Source organism: Myotis yumanensis, unplaced genomic scaffold, assembly GCF_028538775.1.
Source record: "Myotis yumanensis isolate MYYU_CA2020_CCGP unplaced genomic scaffold, mMyoYum1.0.hap1 SCAF_3, whole genome shotgun sequence".
Taxonomy (NCBI): Eukaryota; Metazoa; Chordata; class Mammalia; order Chiroptera; family Vespertilionidae; genus Myotis; species Myotis yumanensis.
This window is the reverse complement of record NW_027223754.1, coordinates 21,935,748-21,955,140: the sequence shown is the minus strand read 5'-3', so window position 1 is coordinate 21,955,140 and position 19,393 is coordinate 21,935,748. Positions and strand designations below refer to the sequence as shown.

The 19,393-nt window shown below is 38.2% G+C and overlaps 1 protein-coding gene across 1 annotated transcript in view; it reads right to left on the bottom strand.

Moving 5' to 3' along the window:
- The window catches only part of KCNU1 (potassium calcium-activated channel subfamily U member 1), a 128,874-nt gene that overhangs the window by 30,452 nt on the left and 79,029 nt on the right, over positions 1-19,393 (bottom strand). The window lies entirely within an intron of this gene.

Genomic DNA, 19,393 nt, shown 5'->3' with positions numbered 1-19,393 from the left:
TCAAGGCATGGGTAGCATCTCTCTCCTTAGTCAGTTTTCCTCCCCTCTCCTTTTGACGCCTTTCCTATGGGTCTCTGTTGAAACATCCTTTCTGATAAAATGCATTTTGCATTATTTACAGCTTCCATCACTGACCCGCATTTGACTAGACTCTGCTCTAATCTTGATCTAGATCTTGGCAAAGCCCTCCACGTGATCACCCCATACTTCCATTAGGCGCAATGTTTATCATATAAAATATTCAATCACTAAAAAGGGTTAGACAATCTTTTGAAAAATTTCACTCACATCCTAAGGAATGAATATTTGCTTGTTAGAGAATAAAAGAAACTCTTAAAATCACATAAAATATTCAAAAGGACCCATTTAAGTCAAGAGAATCTAGGAATAGTATGCAGAAACAACATCAAAATACCAGGGGCTTAATGCAACACTGGTTATTTCTTACCTATAATAACTCAGTTGAACAGATGGGTCTGCTCCACACAATCATTCAGAGTCTTAAGGTGACAGAGGCTCTACCATCTTAAGGTGACACACTTGGCACATATATCCTCCTCAGTCATTAAAGCAAGGGAAGAGAAAGGAACTGGAGAATCAAGCCCAGGTATTTACGCTGTGGCCCAAAGTGGCATACATCACTGCTGCTCATATTTCATTGGCCAGAACTAGTCACATGGCTCCTGCTAACTTTAAGGGGGTTTAGGAATGTGGGAAGCAATTGAAATATTTGACGACCATTTCTGTCTCTGCCAGAGATTTTAAAGAACACCCTTTATTTTATGGATAAAAGACACAGAGCTAACAAATTATAAAGCTAGCATTTGAATATAATGCTGAGGTTGAGATTACTGGGGCTCACAATATCCAATTCTTTCCTTCCTTAGGATATAGGCCTTGGGAAGGGGCCACATGACCTGTTTTGGCCAGTGAAATGTGAGAAGTGATGGCCGACACAGTGAAAGCCCCCATGCTATTCTCAGGCTCTCCCCTAACCTGCCATAGAGATGACCAGCCTGAGTACATGAGTGACTGTGTGGAAGAGAGTGCCTGGCCCGCTTGACCTGAGTTGGACATGCAACATGAACAAGAAATACACACTTGTTGTGCTAAGCCACTGGGATTTCATTAATTGCTACCACAGCATCATAAGTCCATCCTATCTTAACACAAATGCCTTTTCTAGAAAACATGTTCTGTGGAATATCAGTAACAGGAGAAGCTCTAAGGAACTGTGTTCTGTAGTCCAATAAATTTTGAGTAAACTATCGCCTCTTTGAGATCCACACTACACTTTAGCGTATGAAGGTTCTGAAAAGCTTTGCAAAAGTAAAATCCTTTAAAGTTTCTGTAAAAACAGTGTTTCATGCACTTATTTCACCAAAAAAACTTTTACAGTTACTTATGTACTCACTTATTTCATTATATTTAAAAATATATTTTACTATCCCTTAAAACCCCTTTTGAGATACACTATACTGTCTTATGCTATAGGTTCTACCCTGGTAATCAATAGCTTATGACAGAATTCTCCTGTGAGGTTTTACTGTACATCCTGGGAATAATACAACTGATTTCTCTCTGTGCTGAAGGGTTAGGGGTTCTCCCTGTGAATTAATTTAGCTTATAATTCAACACCTGGCCCAAAGTCTCAGACTCCAACAAAATGACAAGCCATTTATTTTCTCTTTTTACCAGGTTAGTTTCTAAATTGCTATCTTAAGTCATATTTCTTTCAGACAAAATAACTCAGGTAAACTGAGATTGAGGCATCATATCTAAAGTGATTGGACAGAGAGAAGACCCAGATGGAGAAGCTGGAGTGGGAGGATTGGGGCACTGCCAAAGGGTTTGGAAAAGTATAGAGGCTAATTGTTAATGAGACCAGCCAAGGCCTAGGTTCAATCCTTATTTCCCCCTCCATTTAAGACCTACTTATAACCTTCTAGTCATTTACCTAGCCAGAAGATGTTGTGATGTAAGCCTCAAAGTCAGCTTGGTCAGAATGGGTTACCTTGTTCATTTGAATTAACATACCTTTTGATGGGTTTAAATAACCCTAAGTCATGAGCCCCAACCCAGAATCCTAAGGGCCACACAGGCGTTCGTTCTCTCTCTCTCTCTCTCTCTCTCTCTCTCTCTCTTTCTTTTTCTGACTTTATCTTTATTGTTGAAAGTATTACATATGTCCCACTTTTCTCCCCCATTGACCCCCTCCACCTATCCCCTCCCCTCCCCAGGCTTCCCCACACAGGTTCTCTTAATGGTACCAGACAGAACCATGGTGATGGCTTTATGCCAAGGTTGTTAAAGGCAACACAGCTAGAGCCCAAGTATGGTTTTGATGCTCATCAGAATTTGGAGAACTGACTATGTTACTACTCATTCATAGAACCTTATTTTCTCTCCATGTGTAGTTTCATAAACACCTTCCCTCCGATGCTGAAATAACGTACCAAGTTCCCTTTAGGGAGGTGGCTTCCCACACACTGCCCTCAGCACTACTTTCCTTCTGGTCACTTTCTTCAGCTTTTCCACACTTCTCCTCCTCAACCCTCCCACCCCCCATCCTGCCCATAATGAATGAAGAGTCTTTAATCTGAAAATTAAATGCCCTTTTGGCAAATGGAAGATATTCTTCTCCAAAGCATATTTTAACTTGACTCAGAATAGCAAATCATTCACTATACACTTTCCTTTCATAATAAAAGCAAGATCTATGTACACAAGCTGTCACAGACAGCTTTCTTCATTCTTCATTCATTTCTTTTTTCCTTCTGATGTTATGGAAAACAGATATGCCTCAGAGGAAACACCTGTTGGAGACCTTCGTAAAAGAAAAGGCTGGAGGAGACCCACTTCATCACAAAGGCATCCATCTGGTGTCCTTGCCAAAGCAAAACCTGATGTAATTTAGTTCACCATGCCTTAACTAAAGCTCCCTCCTGCCATATGTCTTGCAAATGACATGATCCTTGCAGAAATATACCTTCCTAAAGAGACTAATAAATCATCTATGAGAATGTGCAGTATTAGCAGTCTCAGAACTTGGAAACAGGGATTATAACATAAAGGCTGGCGCTATGGGAGGAAAAGGTAGCCACACAGCACCATCCAGGTCATTCAGAACAAAAGAGAAAAGCCACATCCTGACCACAGGTAGAAGCTTCCCAGGTGAGGGGGCTTTCCATGTCAGATATCCCAGCAAGGAACACAGTGGGAACTATCTGAGAAGGCCCTCGGTAGAACATCTGTGGGAGAAAGGTGGGTTGGTTTACTGATTACAAGATAGACTTCTTATTGTAGAAGCAATGCATGGTGCTTCCATCTGGCATCGTCCAAGAGGCTTTGAGCCTTGAACTATCCTTAGTCATGTCTCTGACCTCCACCTCTGAAAGCTGATAGGTCACGTGTGGTGGGAGAGAACAGCTCTTAGAGCCAGGACACTTGTGGATGTGCAGAGCAGCGTGTGAATGAAGCCTGCAGCTGTCTTTGTGGATGACTGCCTTTCTTTAGCGACCTTCCTGCAGGAAGCCAATGTGCTATGAGCACACATTTGAACACGTCCCAGCAGAGGATGGCAGGCTCTTTCCTTTAAGCTTCGTGGAACTATTTTGAAGAGAATTATTCTGCCATGTCCATAGTAACTTACCTTGTATCAATTCTACCACTTAAAGGGGAATATAAATGAAGGACAATGTGCCTTTGGTTTACAATTGTAAACCATGCAGAAAAGCCTCTATTAAGAAGGTGGCTAGGTTTCAGTGCTGGGTCATTGTTTCCTCCAGCTTACAGACTTGACTCTGATTATTCTTGAAAATGATCAGCCAATGGGTGAGATCCTCCACTGCCCACAATTCCTATTAGAAAGTTCAAAAGTTACCTATGTTTTTGTGTGTTTTTTATTTTTTATTTTACAGGCCTCATTTTTGGATGTGATTGCAAATCCTGGCTTGTGACCATTCCATTTGAAACCTTAAAACCCCATTGGCTGCTCGTAAATTCTTAGCAGAGGGTTTTCTGGCCTGGGCGCAGAAAAATATATCTTTTGCTCAAGACTTGAGTTAAATAAAATTAACAAGTTTCGCAAAGTCTTAGCATAGAGAAAATGACAAGTCCCTTGGCTGAGGGTTGGGGGAAAGGAGGAATGTGTCCCTGTGTCCAGGAGTTTCCATGGCCTCCTTGGTTCAATCTTTGGGAAAAATCCTTAGTCTCAGGATGTCTTTGATGCTACTGAGGATTTTGTATCTTGAAGGCTGCAACTGTACTCTTTCCAATGACTTTGTATTTAGTGACAAGGCTATTCAGTCTGTTCTCAACATGAAAATACTCATTTATCTCAATTCTGGCCACCACCTTTTGTGAATCGAGAAAAAGGAAATCACCTAAAATTTGGAAGTGTGAGGGCAAGTTGTATAATTAGTGCTTCCTACTCCATCCTGATCATTTTCTCTCTCTCCCTCCTGCCCCTCTTTCTAAATCTTACACACATATACATGTATCCCTACACACATACACACATAGTATAGTCAGATTTCAGAATCTGAGCTTTTATGGCCACATTCCTATTTTATATTTATGGTTTCACCTGGTTGCCATTTACTCATTACACGGCATTATTTTTACCTTGGAGAGAAACTTATGGTTTTAAAAAAGTATAATACTTTACAGGCCATTCCCCCCAGGAACCTGTGTATGAGCAAGTGAAAAGGGGCTCCTGGGAGCTCTGAGAAACTTTCAGGACCACAGAGAATCTACAGAAGGCAGAGAGCACGACCCACCTTCCCCGTTAGCAAGGCCTCTGCGGTCTCTTCCTTTCTCCATTAGAAAGGGAAACTCTGCCCTAGGCTCAGTGCCTCTCTCCAGCTTGACCAGAAATCCATGCTGAGACTCCTTTGCTGGGTAAAATGAGAGATAACCTGCCTTGGAATCTCATGGGACATGACCTACACTGAGGGCAGCGTGGCTGTCTCTAGAGCACCATGCCCTTTCGGTTGCCATGTGTGAAAATCTCAGGAGAGGAGGGGAATAGGACATCCTTGTGGGGCGGCTGGGGTGACTGACTCTTCTGGTTTTCTCAGGACAGGAGGCTTTTGGTACTCAACTGGCCACTCCACTGCTAGAATGGGGACACTTTTCCCTGCTCATATAAAGAGCTCCTAGGGAAGGAGGAAGAAAGGGGAAGGAAGAATAAAACTTGAAATTCTATGCCCTGAAAACTTTTTATGGTGCTCTCAGAAACCTGTGCACATCTCTATGTATGTAGATGAGTTTGGCTGGTGTTCACTGGAAGAAAAAACAGTTGGGTGGCCAGAGCCTGTATATTGTAAGAGAAGCAGGTCCCAGTGAATTATATCTTCCACCCTCCTTCTGGTCCCTCTCTCCTGATTCTTTGCATATGCAAAGACTTTTGAAGAGCCATGATGGAATCATAAACTTCAATAGGAAAGATGGTAGGTGTGATTATTTTTAAATTATAAATGTTATTTTTAAGATACCAAAATTCAAGGTATCTTTGTATTCAGTGTGATATTATGAATGTCTACACAGGAGAATGTAAACTGTGTTCTTGGGTAAACCAAATCAGCTGTGAAGAGTGTTCTGTTTGCCTTTCAGTGCTGCTTTACAGATGGAGTCTATCAAAGCCATGGCCTCTGTTTTCAATGTTTACAATTCAAAATCCCTGCAAAGAATTTTTTCCACCCCTTTGCTTGGAAGTTAGACCCAAGGTCAGAGTGGCTCTAGCCCAGGTAAAGGCAAAAATAGGGTGGTGTTTCTAAGAGATGACATCTGAGCTCCCATTTGAGCATCTCTGCAAAGTTTTGCTTTATTTCTGTTGAGTATAAACTGACAATTTTTTGCAGAGTATATTCTGTGAAAACATGCATAGAGGCATCTATGAACTTAAATTGTTACCAGATGGGGGATCAATGAGAAAGATCACACACACACAGACACACACACACACACACACACACACACACACACACAACTTCCCTCTTCCTCACCCATTCCCCAGATGGATCCTCATTTAAAGCCCTTTCTATTTTATGGATATTGCATTTGGGATTTCCTACAATGTGAGGACAAATGAGGCATGACCTCAAGCAGCAGGTGCCTTTCATAAAGACTGGAGTTTGTGCCCTGAGCAGAAGAGCCTAGGCCCTAGGGCATAGGGCAAGCCTCACATCTAATTGGAAACAATTCCCTCAGCCAATCTTTACAGCATGAAGTTGCATTTTTAGATACTCTTTCCCACCCAACAACTTCTGAATACCAAATGACATGGTGAACATAGAAGTTACTCTATGGACTGGGATCTGAACAATGACATAAGTTACTCTCACACTTTTACCCTAAAAGTACACTCTGGAAACAAATGCAAATTTCAAACAAAAGATTTTCTTTTGCTTTTTTTGGTGGGATATAGAGGTGGGAAACAGAAATTTGAAATATCTGAAAACTAGCTCATATTTTTACTATACTGATATAATGTCTCTAAGGTTTTATGGGATTAAGCCTGGGTCAGAGATTAGCATGACAAAAATGCTTTCCTTATGCAGTGGGGTGAAAGGGTTGGCCAGGGCAATTACCAGAAATAGCTCACCAAAAGAAATTAGGACCGGGAAAAACTAGCACCCATCAAAATGCCACTGGTGTGAGTGTCCACATGTGTGTGTCTGCATGTGTGTCAGATAAAGGGAGGGGTGTCAAATGGGAAGGGAATAAATTGTGCAGAGGAAATAAAAATAATTCCAGGGTCCCTGAATATTATTAGATTCCCCCCACTAAAAATAGAAAGTTATTTGTAAAGTTTTCTTATTCACCTTCTTTAATTCCCTGAAATACCTGTGGCTGAATGTCAAAATGGAGACAAATTGTTAGTGTGCTGGTGATTACAGATTTTTTGAAACATTGGAAGGACCTAATGATGTGTTGAGGGCCACAGACTTTTAAAATTTCCTCCCATCTGGAAGCCATCACTGGAAGGAAGCCTGTTGAATAAAGGCATCCTGAGTATTATAACATTTTACTTAGCACCAGCGACCTGTCAAGAAGCAATGGAGATAATGGAGATGGAAGCCACTTGGGATCACTCATGACATGGAGCCCTCCTTCTGCTCCATGTGTTACATGATGGCTATTTTTAAAAAGTGGTGTGCCTTAATTAAAGGTGAAAAGTTAGAGTTAGGGGTCTCTGGTGGGAGGGAAAAGATTGTGGTTAGCGTTCTTTAACAAGAAAAAGTGATTAAAATAAGGCTGTTATTAGGGATGAAAGGTAAGAGCCAGGATTTTTAGTGAGAGATAAGAGTCCCAGGGTGAGACAGCCTTAATAAGGCAGGAAGGTCACAAGCGCTCTTACATAGATGTTTCCTGCACCTTAGCTCTTTAAATTAAAGATGAATCAGAACAAAAGAAAATAAGTAGAATGTTCATACTATTCTGTTCACCTCTAATTTGGCATTAACTTTCTGCTGAACATCAAGTCCTTGACTTATGTGTGACTATAGAGGTGACATGAATAACTGAATTTCTTGAAGCTGAGGCTGTTCCCATCAAGAAACCATCTATCCCTAGCTGGTTAGGCTCACTGGATAGAGCATCAGCCTGGGGACTGAAGAGTCCCAGGTTCGATTCCAGTCAAGGGCATGTACCTTGGTTGCAGGCACATCCCCAGTAGGGGGTGTGCAGGAGACACCTGATTGATGCTTCTCTCTCATCGATGTTTCTAACTCTTTATCCCTCTCCCTTCCTCTCTGTAAAAAATCAATTAAATTTAAAAAAAAGAAACCATCTAAATGACTCATCTCTTACCCCTACTAATTCAGCTCCAGAAGGAATTTTCAGAAGTCACTTACTGCCTTTCTAATATTGTTTACTTAGTTTTAGTCATTTGTTGGAGAGAAGGAAAGGGAGAGGGAGAGGGAGAGGGAGGGGGAGAATGAGAGGGAGAGGGAGGGGGAGAGGAAGAAGGAGAGGAGAGAAGGAAGAGGAGAGGAGAGGAGAGGAGAGAGGAGAAAGAGAGAGAGAGAGAAATAGAGAGAGAGAGAGAGAGAGAGAATATAAGGATATGAGAATATAAATATGATTCTCCAAACTTGCTGGGAACATTCCAATAATTTGAAAATCACCACCAGCTCTAGCCAGGTGACTTACTAGTAGTTGGATGGACTGCCATCCTGTACACCAAAAGGTTGCAGGTTTGATTCTTGGTCTGGGCACATACCTAGGTTGGGAGTTCAGTCCAGGTCAGGTCAGCGTGTGTATAGGAGGTAACTGATCAGTGTTTCTCACTCTCTCTCTGCCCCTTCCTTTCTCTCTAAAAATAAATAAAAACATATCCTCAGGTGAGATTTAAAAAATAAAATAAAAATCACCAACACACACACACACACACACACACTCCTTTTGGCAATAAAATTCCTCTGTCATCTAAATATATCCTGTGCCATGAACCATTGTGCAGGCTGACAGGTTAGTGTTGAGTTTGACCTTTCTTGCTATGTCTCATATCAGGGACAATATCACCACAGGATCTACCACTAGTCATCCAGAGGGTAGAAGTTCATGCATCTACCTCTTTACTGCCCTTGTAGATCAAAAGGAAGACAGTGCATTGTCAAGGTTTTCAGTTAAGGTCAGAATATACTGGCATCTGTATGCAATTATACAGATACTTAATACAAATATAAATAATACTTTTCCTTTCTGGTGAGAAGTTTCTTGGCTATTCTGCAAGAATGCAAATGCTTTCCTACCATCTCTTTCTCATCAATATCAAAACCTCCATGGAAACAAATTCCAAGTTCTGCCTCAGCTCTCATCATTCCATGAAAAAGTAAAGAAAGTACATGTTCTGTGAAATCTTCTCCCAGCCTCTTCCATTTGACCACCTGACAGGAACCCATTCTCTTTCACTCAGAATTCTAGGACAAAAGTCTAACAGTAACCACACCAAATTTCAGGTGTTTTAATGATTATTTTATTCTGCTCTTTGATTCCTTTGTCACATATACTTTTTTGGTTTCAGTGGAAAATTGAGATTATGTAATTGAAGAATCAATTCTTCTTTATGTGGGCACTCTATTCACCTCTACTTGTCCAAGTTCTTTAAGACCCTTTTAAGCTAAACTCAAAACTTTTAGTAATAGTTTGAATGAGGATAATCACTTTTACAAAATTATCTAAAAATAATCTTTACCTATTTTTATCCATTATTTCCAGACATCTGATGTGATATGGGTCAACATTAACTATATAAAACAGAACTGACAATTTTTTTCTTTGAGGTCTATATTGTAAAAATGTATTAAGCTTTGCAGGCCAAGAGGCAAAACTATTATTATGTAGGTCATTCTATAACTAGAGAGAATATATTTTCACAATTTTTCATTGAGGATACTCAAAATGTATTAATAATAAGTATAATTTTTGTATTACAGAAATACTAATGAAAAGGAAGGAATTTTAAAAGGAATTTTGCTTAATTGGAATTTAAATTTAGTGTTCTCTATAATGAAAATCAATTGCAAAGGTTCATATGTTAATGCTGACCTTAATGTGATTTAACATATATCATCTTTGAAAATGTCTTTTCACACAGATAGGTACTTCCAAATATTGATAATACTCCATGAGCATATGATTGTAATTGAGCTTATTCATGACATAGAAGGCATTTCTAGAATCCTGTTAGAGTCTTCTCTTGATAGTTGCTTTTAGCATGTCATTATACAGCAGATTGATCACTTGCAATGTAAGGTGGACAACCCTCAATTGCAGTTATATGAACTTACAAATATAGAAATTTCCTTTGCACTTGCATCAAGGTCCAAAAAAATACACAATGCTGTTCCACACTATAAATTTGTGTGGAAATAATGATCTCACTTTGTTTTAACTTTTGACATCATGGGAAATGTATAAAAAAGTTTGCCATTGCCCTGCCAGTGTGGCTCAGTGGTTGAGTTCCACCTAGGAACTAGGATGTCACAGTTCGATTCAGGTCAGGGCATATGCCTGGGTTGTGGGTTTAATCCCCAGTATGGGGCATATAGGAGGCAGCCGATCAATGATTCTCTCTCATCATTGATGTTTCTATCTCTCTCTCCCTCTCCCTTCCTCTCTGAAATCAATAAAAAATATATTTTTAAAAAGGCTTGACATTACTTGTGATTGAAAGAAGAGTAATTGTCATTCTAGCGACTTTATCATAGGATAAGTTCCACATATAAGCTCTGTTTTGTCTTTCAATTTTGTGTTAATTTCATTAGGAAAAGTTATGAAACCTGCAGTGAATGCTGTTTTGAAGCCATTTAGTATTCAATAATAGTGACTGATAGAAGTTTTCTTTCAGAAAAATTTCAGTCTTGTCCCAGAATCCAAAAGATCACAATAAATCTTAACCACTGCTAAAGTCTTAAACTGCTTTGTGGTAGGGCAAGTCAGGATATGCATCTTCTACTTATGACTAAAATTCATAGAACTGACAATGGTGAAGTCCACGAGAGCAAATGAAGTTTACCACTGACACTATTAGCTGAATAATTTATGATAAATTTAGTTATTTTCTACAAAAAAATCTGCTAATGAATAATACAATAAATAACCAGTCTTTGCACACCTCACACCTTGCACGTTTTATAAATTTGTCTAAGTAGACATTATTTTTACTCCGCATGTATTTTACCACTATCATCTGTAATACATCTTAGCAGATTCCACTTCAGATTGTGCTAAATTAGTGTTTTCCCAACTTTTTTGAATATATTTTTACAGGTAGTTGTGTCATGGAGAGTATTCAGGAGGGTAATTTTTCAGTTGCTTCAAACTCAGTACTGGTTCATTTAATAAATAACTAACTAGACATTATCAATCACATTTGTTGTCTCATAAGAAGCCAAGGGAACTACTCAAAATAATTTGTCCTATCTTTTATTGTTAAATTTTAAAGTTAACATGTTTTATTGATTTCAGAGAGGAAGGGAGAGGGAGAGATAAAAACATCAATGATGACAGAAAATCACTGATCTGCTGTCTCCTGCATGTCCCCTTCTGGGGATGGAGCCTGCAACTCAGGCATATACCTTGACTTGGAATTGAGTTCTGACCTCCTGCCCAACTGGCATGGCTCAGTGGTTGAGTGTCAACCTGTGAACCAGGAGGTCTCAGTTCAATTCTCAGTCAAGGCATATGCCCAAGTTGTAGGCTTGATTCCAGTAGGAGTCATGCAAGAGGCAGCTGATCAATGATGCTCTCTCATCATTGATGTTTCTATATATCTCTCCCCTTCCCTTCCTCTCTGAAATCAATAAAAATATGTTTAATTTTGACCTCCTGATTCATGGGCCAATGCTCAACTACTGAGTCACACTGGCCAGGCTGTCCTATTTTTAACTGACTATTGATATTGCTTCCAATGTCAACTCTTCAAGCAGCTGATGTTGCTGAATGGTTAATATTATACTATTTTATTTTCTCTGAACACACTTCTTGGCTGTTGCAATAAAATGCAATTTCATTGACTCACCATCAATAAATTATTTCCTTTTCTTGGGTACCAAATGAACCACTCTTAAGCAAACTTTGGTTTCAAATTCTGCTGTAATTAAATAGACTTTATAATTTTTAAACAAGTGCTTTACTGTAAACTCAGGAAAGTGTCTAATCTGATAATGTCGATGTATATTGCATTCTTTTAGCGCAACTATATTGTCATTGTAAATTAAATATATGGTTTTGCCAGTGCAACCAATAAACTCACAAGTGTTGAGCCAGATTTGACCTTCAGGCCATAATTTTCTGAACCCTGATCTACACCAGCCCTTGACATCATTTTAAAATAACATTTGCATAGACAAAAGATATCATGTAGTCCTGTGGCATTCATTCATGGTAAATTTTTACATGCATTATCTATAATTATAGCATTTTTTTTTTATTTTCACATTGAAAGTGGCAGCTTATAGTTGAAGAGACCAGTTGAGACAAAGAGATAGGTTCATATCAGCATAAGTTATCACTGAAATTTTAATAGGAAGATTAAAAGTTAGAAAAAGCAGTTCCAGATGAGAGTATGGACCTCCAAAAACTCACTCTTTCATAAAATCAATGAGAATGCTAACAAAAATGCTCAAAATCAACTTTTTCACAACTGTGAAATTAATCAAAGGCTTAAAGAATCCAAAAAGTGTTTAATTCAAGAAAAATTGAAGAATTTTGGTGAGTTTTGTGGTATGCTACCTTGCCTTATTCCCATCCCACTTTCTCCAGCTCTACAATAGCCTTGAAATCCGATGGACTCATGATCACAGTAGACGGAAAAACTGGCACTCTACCAGCCACTAAAGAGGGAAGTATGGGTTTGAACTTTCCAAAAAGCCCAATTTACAGAAAATGTCATTATTTCAACTGAAGACCATTCTCTCTAGAAGACCAAGCAAAAGCCTTATCTTTATTCCTCCTGACTCAGAGTTTTCTCAGTGGGAATAGCTAATTCCCCTGAGGAATTTTCCAAAAATGATGAGCTGCAATTGTTTAAAATTTCAGGTACTTGAGACAGAGGTAACAGTGTGGCAATCAAGTGGCAAACCAAAATCTTTAAGTGGAAAATCTGGAGCTCAGCTGGCATGGCTCAGTTGTTGAGCATTGACCTATGAACCAGGAGGTCATGGTTAGATTTCAGTCAGGGCATATGCCCGAGTTGCAGGCTCAACCCCCAGTAGGGCATGTTCAGGAGGCAAGCAATCAATAATTCTCTCTCATCATTGATGTTTCTATCTCTGTCTCCTTCTCCATTTTTCTCTGAAATCAATAATATATATATATATATATATATATATATATATATATATCCTATATAATAAAGAGCTAATATGCAAATTGACCATCACACACTTACACAAGATGGCCACCCCCATGTGGTCAAAAGATGGCCACCACAAGAAGGCCATCAGGGGAGGGCAATTGGGGGCAACCAGACCAGCAGGGGAGGGCAGTTGGGGGCGACAGGGCCAGCAGGGGAAGGTAGTTAGGGGCAACTGGGCGAGCAGGGGAGGGCAGTTAGGTGTCGATCAGGCTGGCAGGGGAGCAATTAGGGGGTGATTAGGCTGGCAGGAAGAAGCAATTAGGGGCAATCAGGCAGTCAGGCAGGCAAGGGGTTGGAAGCCAGCAGTCCCGGATTGTTAGAAGGATGTCCGACTGCTGATTTAGACATCGGGTCCCAGATTGGAGAAGGTGCAGACTGAGCTGAGGGACACCCCCCCTCTTGCATAAATTTCGTGCACCGGGCCTCTAGTGTGTGTGTGTGTGTGTGTGTGTGTGTGTGTGTGTGTATAAAAGCTGGGGAATGAGACGTCCATTGGGGGCTTTAAAACTTTGTTAACTTATTTATCCTAGGGATCTAAAGAAAGCCACATGTACATAATACCCAAGGACACTTGAGACATCTCTAGTCCCTTCATTTACCTCTGGTTGACCTTGAGAATCTACACAAGTAGAAAGTGAAGGCTAAGGCAGAGGTGTAACCTGTAAGAATGTTAAAGACATTCCTCAACATGCACAGGGTTTTTTGGCAAAATCAGAGAGACATACTGATTCAGGGAAATTTCAATGAGATCACTAGAAATCCACAAGCTTATTGAGTAGAGGCTTCTGTGTCAGTGCACCATGAAGAATACTGACTTTAGAGAATTAGTTCAGAAATGACACTAAACAAACAATAGCAGAAAAACAACAAGCCCACGGGCAAGCGAGGAAAATAATTTTTGAGTTGACACATTATATTATATACTAGAGGCCTGGTGCATGAATTCATGCACGGATGGGGTCCAGCAGGCCCACCCCCATGGAGGCCCATCGGGGGGGAGGTGCTGCAGGTGTTTGGCTGGCCAGGCCCACTCCCGATAGGGTTGTTGGGGGCTGATTGGGAGCCAGGCTGACTGGCAAGGGGGGGGGGGGGAGTTCAGGGGGCAATCAGGACCCAGATCAGGCTGGTTGGCTGCTGCAGTGTGCATCATAGCCACCGGCCATTCTGGGTGTTCTGCCATTCTGGTAGCTGGGCTTTTATATAGAGAGATTATTAAAAACATGTGGCTCTCAATAAGAAATTATGAGATACAAAGACCAAAGAAGTATGCCCATACACAAGAAATAAAGAGCCAATAGAGATTGTCCCTGAGAAATCCAGACTTTGAACTTTCTAGGAAAATATTTATAATAGCTATTAAAAATATTGTCAAAGAACTTTAGGAAAGCAGGTCTAAAGAACTAAAGAAAAATATGAGAACAATCTCCAAATATAGAATATCAATGAAGAGAAAGAATATAAGAAATAACCAAACAGAAATTCTGAAGTTAAAAAGAGTAATACCTAAAAAGATTTTCACTAGAGTATCTCAATAACAGATTTGGGTTGGTGGAAGAAAGAATCAACAAATTCAAATATAGGTCAATGAGAATTATTCAGTCTGAGCAATAAAAAAAGAATGAAATCTGAACAAACCTTCAGAAAACTGGGATGTCATCAATTTTACCAACATGCACATTATAAATTCAAGTTGCACATTAAAAGAGGAGAGAGAGTAAGGAAGGGGCAGAAAAAATATCTTAATAAATAATGAAAAGATCTTTGCAAATTTGATGAAAGCCTTAATCTGCATGTCCCAAAAGCTCAACATACAAGTTGGAGTAGGATTTATAACTTACTACAAATTACATTAATCAAGACATGCTGTTGCTCAAAGAAGGATAGATATATAGAGCAATGGAACAGAATTAAGTGTCCAAATGTGAACTCTTACTTTAATGGTGAATTCATTTTAACAACGGTGACAACATAATTCAATGAGAAAAAGAAAAGCATTTCCAACAAATACTGCTGGGATTATTGAATATTCACATGAAAAGGTATAAAGTTGGACCCTTACCTTATACTTTACATAAAAATTAACTCAAAATGAATCAAAGACTTAAATGTAGAACTAAAAGTATAAAACTCTTAGAAGAAAAGTGTTCTAAATTTTCAAAACTTTGAATTAGGCAATGGTTTCTTAGATCAAACACCAAAAGCACAGGAAATGAAAGAAAAAAATAAGACAATTTGGATGTTATCAAAATTAAAAACCTTTGTAGTTCAAAGTATTCCATGAAGAAAATTAAAAGATAACTCATGAAATGTGAAAAATACTTACCGTTAATATATATGATAAAGAATATATAAATAACTCTTACAATTCAATAACAAAAAGACAATGCAATTTAAAAATGGGTAGCCCAGCAAATGTGGCTTAGTAGTTGAGTAACAATCCAGGAACCAGGAGGTCACCAGTGTGATTCCCTATAAGGGCACATGCCTGGGTTACAGGCTTGATCCCCAGTAAGGGTATGCATAAAGCAGCCAATTAATGTTTCTCTATCATTGCTGTTTCTATCCCTTCCTTCCTCTCTCTCTAAAAAAATTCAATAAAAACATATAAAAAATAAAATAAAAATGGGTAAAATTCTTTATAGACATTTTCTCCAAAGAAAACAAACAATGACTAATAAGCACATGAAAAGATTCGCAACATTCTCAGAATCAGGGAAATTCAAATAAAAACCACAATGAAATACTACTTCACACACACTAGTATAGCTATAATAAAAAAGACAAACAATAATAAGTATTAGAGAGGATACAGAGAAATTGGAACTCTCACATATTGATGGTATAATTGCAAAATGAAGCATCCACTTGGCAAAATAATTTAGTACTTTCTCAAATGGTATCATAGAGTTGTCATAACCTAACATTCCTATTCCTAGGTATATGTCCAAGATAATAAAAAGCATGTATTCATACAAAAACATGTAAATAAATGTTCATTAAAATACTAGTCATAACAGCCTAGAAAAGAAACTACACGAATGTTTATCAACCGATGAATGGATAAACAAACCCATTCCAGTACAATGAAATATAATTCAATCATAAAATGGAATAAAGAATAGAATAGCAGCACAATTCACCATAGCTAAGATTTGGAAACAGCCTAAGTCCCCTTCAATAGATGAGTGGATTTAAAAAATGTGGTACATCTACACAATGGAATACTACGTGGCGGTAAAAAAGGAGTTCTTACCATTTGCAACAGCATGGATGGAACTGGAGAGCATTATGCCAAGTGAAATAAGCCAGTCAGAGAAAGATAAATATCACATGATCTCACTCATTTGTGGAATATAATGAACAACGTAAACTGATGAACAAAAACAGATCCAGAGACAAGAAGCATCAATCAGACCATCAAACCTCAGAGGGAAGGTAGGGGAGGGTGGGGGTAAGGGGGAGAGATCAACCAAAGGACTTATATGCTAGCATATAGGCCTAACCAATGGACACAGACAACAGGAGGGTGAGGGCATGAGTGGGGGAAGGATGGGGGGTAATGTGGGGATAAGGACACATGTAATAACTTAATAAAAAAAAAAGAATAGATATGGTACAACCTAGATAAACCTTGAAAACATGATGCTAAGTAAAAGAAGCCAGAGCCAAAAGGCCATGTACTTTTGTTATGATATATTCAGAATAGGAAAATTCATAAAGACAAAGTAGATTAGTGATTGCCAGATGTGGGCAGGGGTGACTGAGAAGTGCTTACTAATGACTATGAAGTTTCCTTTTGAGAGTGATGAACCTGTCCTGAACTTAATCATGATAGTTGCCCAATTCTGTGACTAGACTAAACACCACTGAGTTGTACAGTTTAAAGGGTAAATATTATAGTATGTAAATTATTATATCAATAAAGTTTTCATTAAAAAGTAGCCACAAGAAGGGACAAAGCACAATATTCTAATTTTCCTATAGTGTCAAATTTCCCTCTAATTCAATTAAGTATAAATGTCATGTGTACCATAATATATATAAAATTACTAATGGTAATTGAATAATATAGAAGTTTTATAGTCAATACATTTTTTTCCATAAGGAATCGGTAAAATAGGTACAATGTTTCTAGGATTATTTCCATCTAAAAATTTTAAAAATAATGGCGTTTAGATAAGTCCTAGGTAAAGCTATGCAGAATGATTCATTCCAAGAGTCTGACTCACTGAGTTTGAAAATACTTTGCAATTATTAGAGTACAGCATGTCACATTGAGATTTATAGGAGATGAGGGACTACTGAAATTTCCTCCATAAGGCTTACAAAGAACCTCTATGTGTTTGATTGAGTTCCATGAGAACAAAGATCTAGCTTCCAGCACAGTGTCTGGCACATTGACATTACTGGGACATCCAGTGAATTCCCAATAAATATTTGTTGACTTACTTATTGAAGACTGGAGCAACTGATGATCGCTATTCATTGAATCTTTAAACTTGGTCAGTTTTGTTGCCACATGTTATTGATTTAAGAGACTTATAAGTCCATACCATCTCTCTTATTACTAAGAAATTCAAGCTCAAAAATAAAATTAAACTTCCTAATAGCTTTCACTTTTATGGAAATTCATATCTACTTGTAGGTATATGGTGATTACAGTGAGATACACTCTCCTCTAAAAAATAAGAAATAACAGGCAACATTTAGAGTAATAAATACATATGATGAGCACCATTGACCATAGATGAGAACCAACCAAGAGATTAGGTAAAGTCCCCAGATTCCAGGGAGGTGGACAAATGTTTAGGATAGTAGGTTGAATATGATTGTTATTTAGCAAATGAATTGAATAAATACTATTTTTGAAGAAATGTTCTCTGAATAAACTCCCTTTAACCTAGGAAATGAAAGAGTAGCCAGAGTCAATATCACCTATCTAAACTCTTCCAATAGGAAACATTTCCCTTGTTCCTGGGCTCAAACTAATGTAGCAACAGGTTGGAAACATGACTCTGGTTCTGACATTTAGATACAACAGGCATCTTATTAGCATAAAAATCACTCAACTAACTCATTTTGCTCTAATTGCATGTTCTTCAGGCAAATTTCAAATCATAATCAGTTCTTTAATAGGTCCGTGTATTGAGTAAGCAATACATGGAAGGCACTGTGCAAGGCACTTCACAGTTATTGCTAATGCTTACAGCAACCCTGCAATTACCTCATTTTAGGAAGCTCGGTAACTTGGTCAACATGCCAGCCTGAGAGTTTAAGTTCATTTATAGTTTTATTATTAAGTAACATGACCACTTGGTTGGTATACATCCTTTCCTGGAAGGGCAAATCAAAGTCTATCAAGCTGAAAATCAGACTCTAATATGTGTCAAATAACCCAATGAATAGATAGCATCCTATGAGAAGGCTTGAAAGCAAGCAAATATTGCCTGCTTTTCCCATTTCAATGTTGATATCAACATTTACAAAGGCAAAAGTATTGGAAATTCTTTGAAAAAAATATACGTTCCTGCAGTAAAACGAATTCACTGAAGAACAAATGGGATGTCATGCTATGTTTCAAAACATACACAAATTTCATCTTGTTTATAGGCAACCATTTAGCCTAAGTTTTGATGGGTAGGTAATGACTTGTTTTTACTATCATTATAGTGTGCCTTTTCCAGAATGTCATATGATTTGAATCATACAGTATGTAGCCTTTTCATACAGAATTCTCTTAGCAAAATGCACTTTAAATTCATCCACGCCTTTTTGTGGCTTGATAGCTCATTTTTTAAAATTGCTGAATAGAATTCTATTCTTTGGATACAGCACAGTTTATTATCCATTCACCTATTAAAGGATCGTTTCGCTGCTTGCAGTTTTTGGTGTTTATGAATAAGTTGCTGTAACATTCACATGCAGGTTTTTATGTGGGCATAACTTCTGAAAGAAGTTGGGTAAATACCTAGGAGCACAATTACTCAATTGCATGGTACGACTGTGTTTAATTTGTAAGAAACCACCAAACTGCCTTTCAGAGTAACTGCCATTTTGCTTTTCCACTGTCAATGAATGAGAGTTTTTGTTGTTCTGCATCCTTAGGAGCAATTGGTATGTCAGTTTGTTGAATTTTAGTCATATGAATAGGTAGGTAGTGGTATCTCATTGTTGTTTTAACTTGCAATTCTGTAATGACACATAACGAGATATTTTCATATGTGTATTTTCCATCTGTTTATCTTCTTTGTTGATGTGTCCTTTCAGTTATTTAGCCCATTTTCATTTGGATTCTTTGTTTCCTTATTGAGTTTTAAGATATTTTTATTTTTGTTACAAACTCTTTATCAAATACATATTTTGCAAGTACTTGTTACCAATTTGTGGCTTGTCTTCACATTTTCTTCGAAAAGCAGAAGTTTTCCAATTTAATCAAGTACAACTTATTGACATTACAACTTTTTTTTATAGGCAGTACTTTTGGTGTTTTATCTAAAAACTCATCCACAAACCCAAGTTCACCTA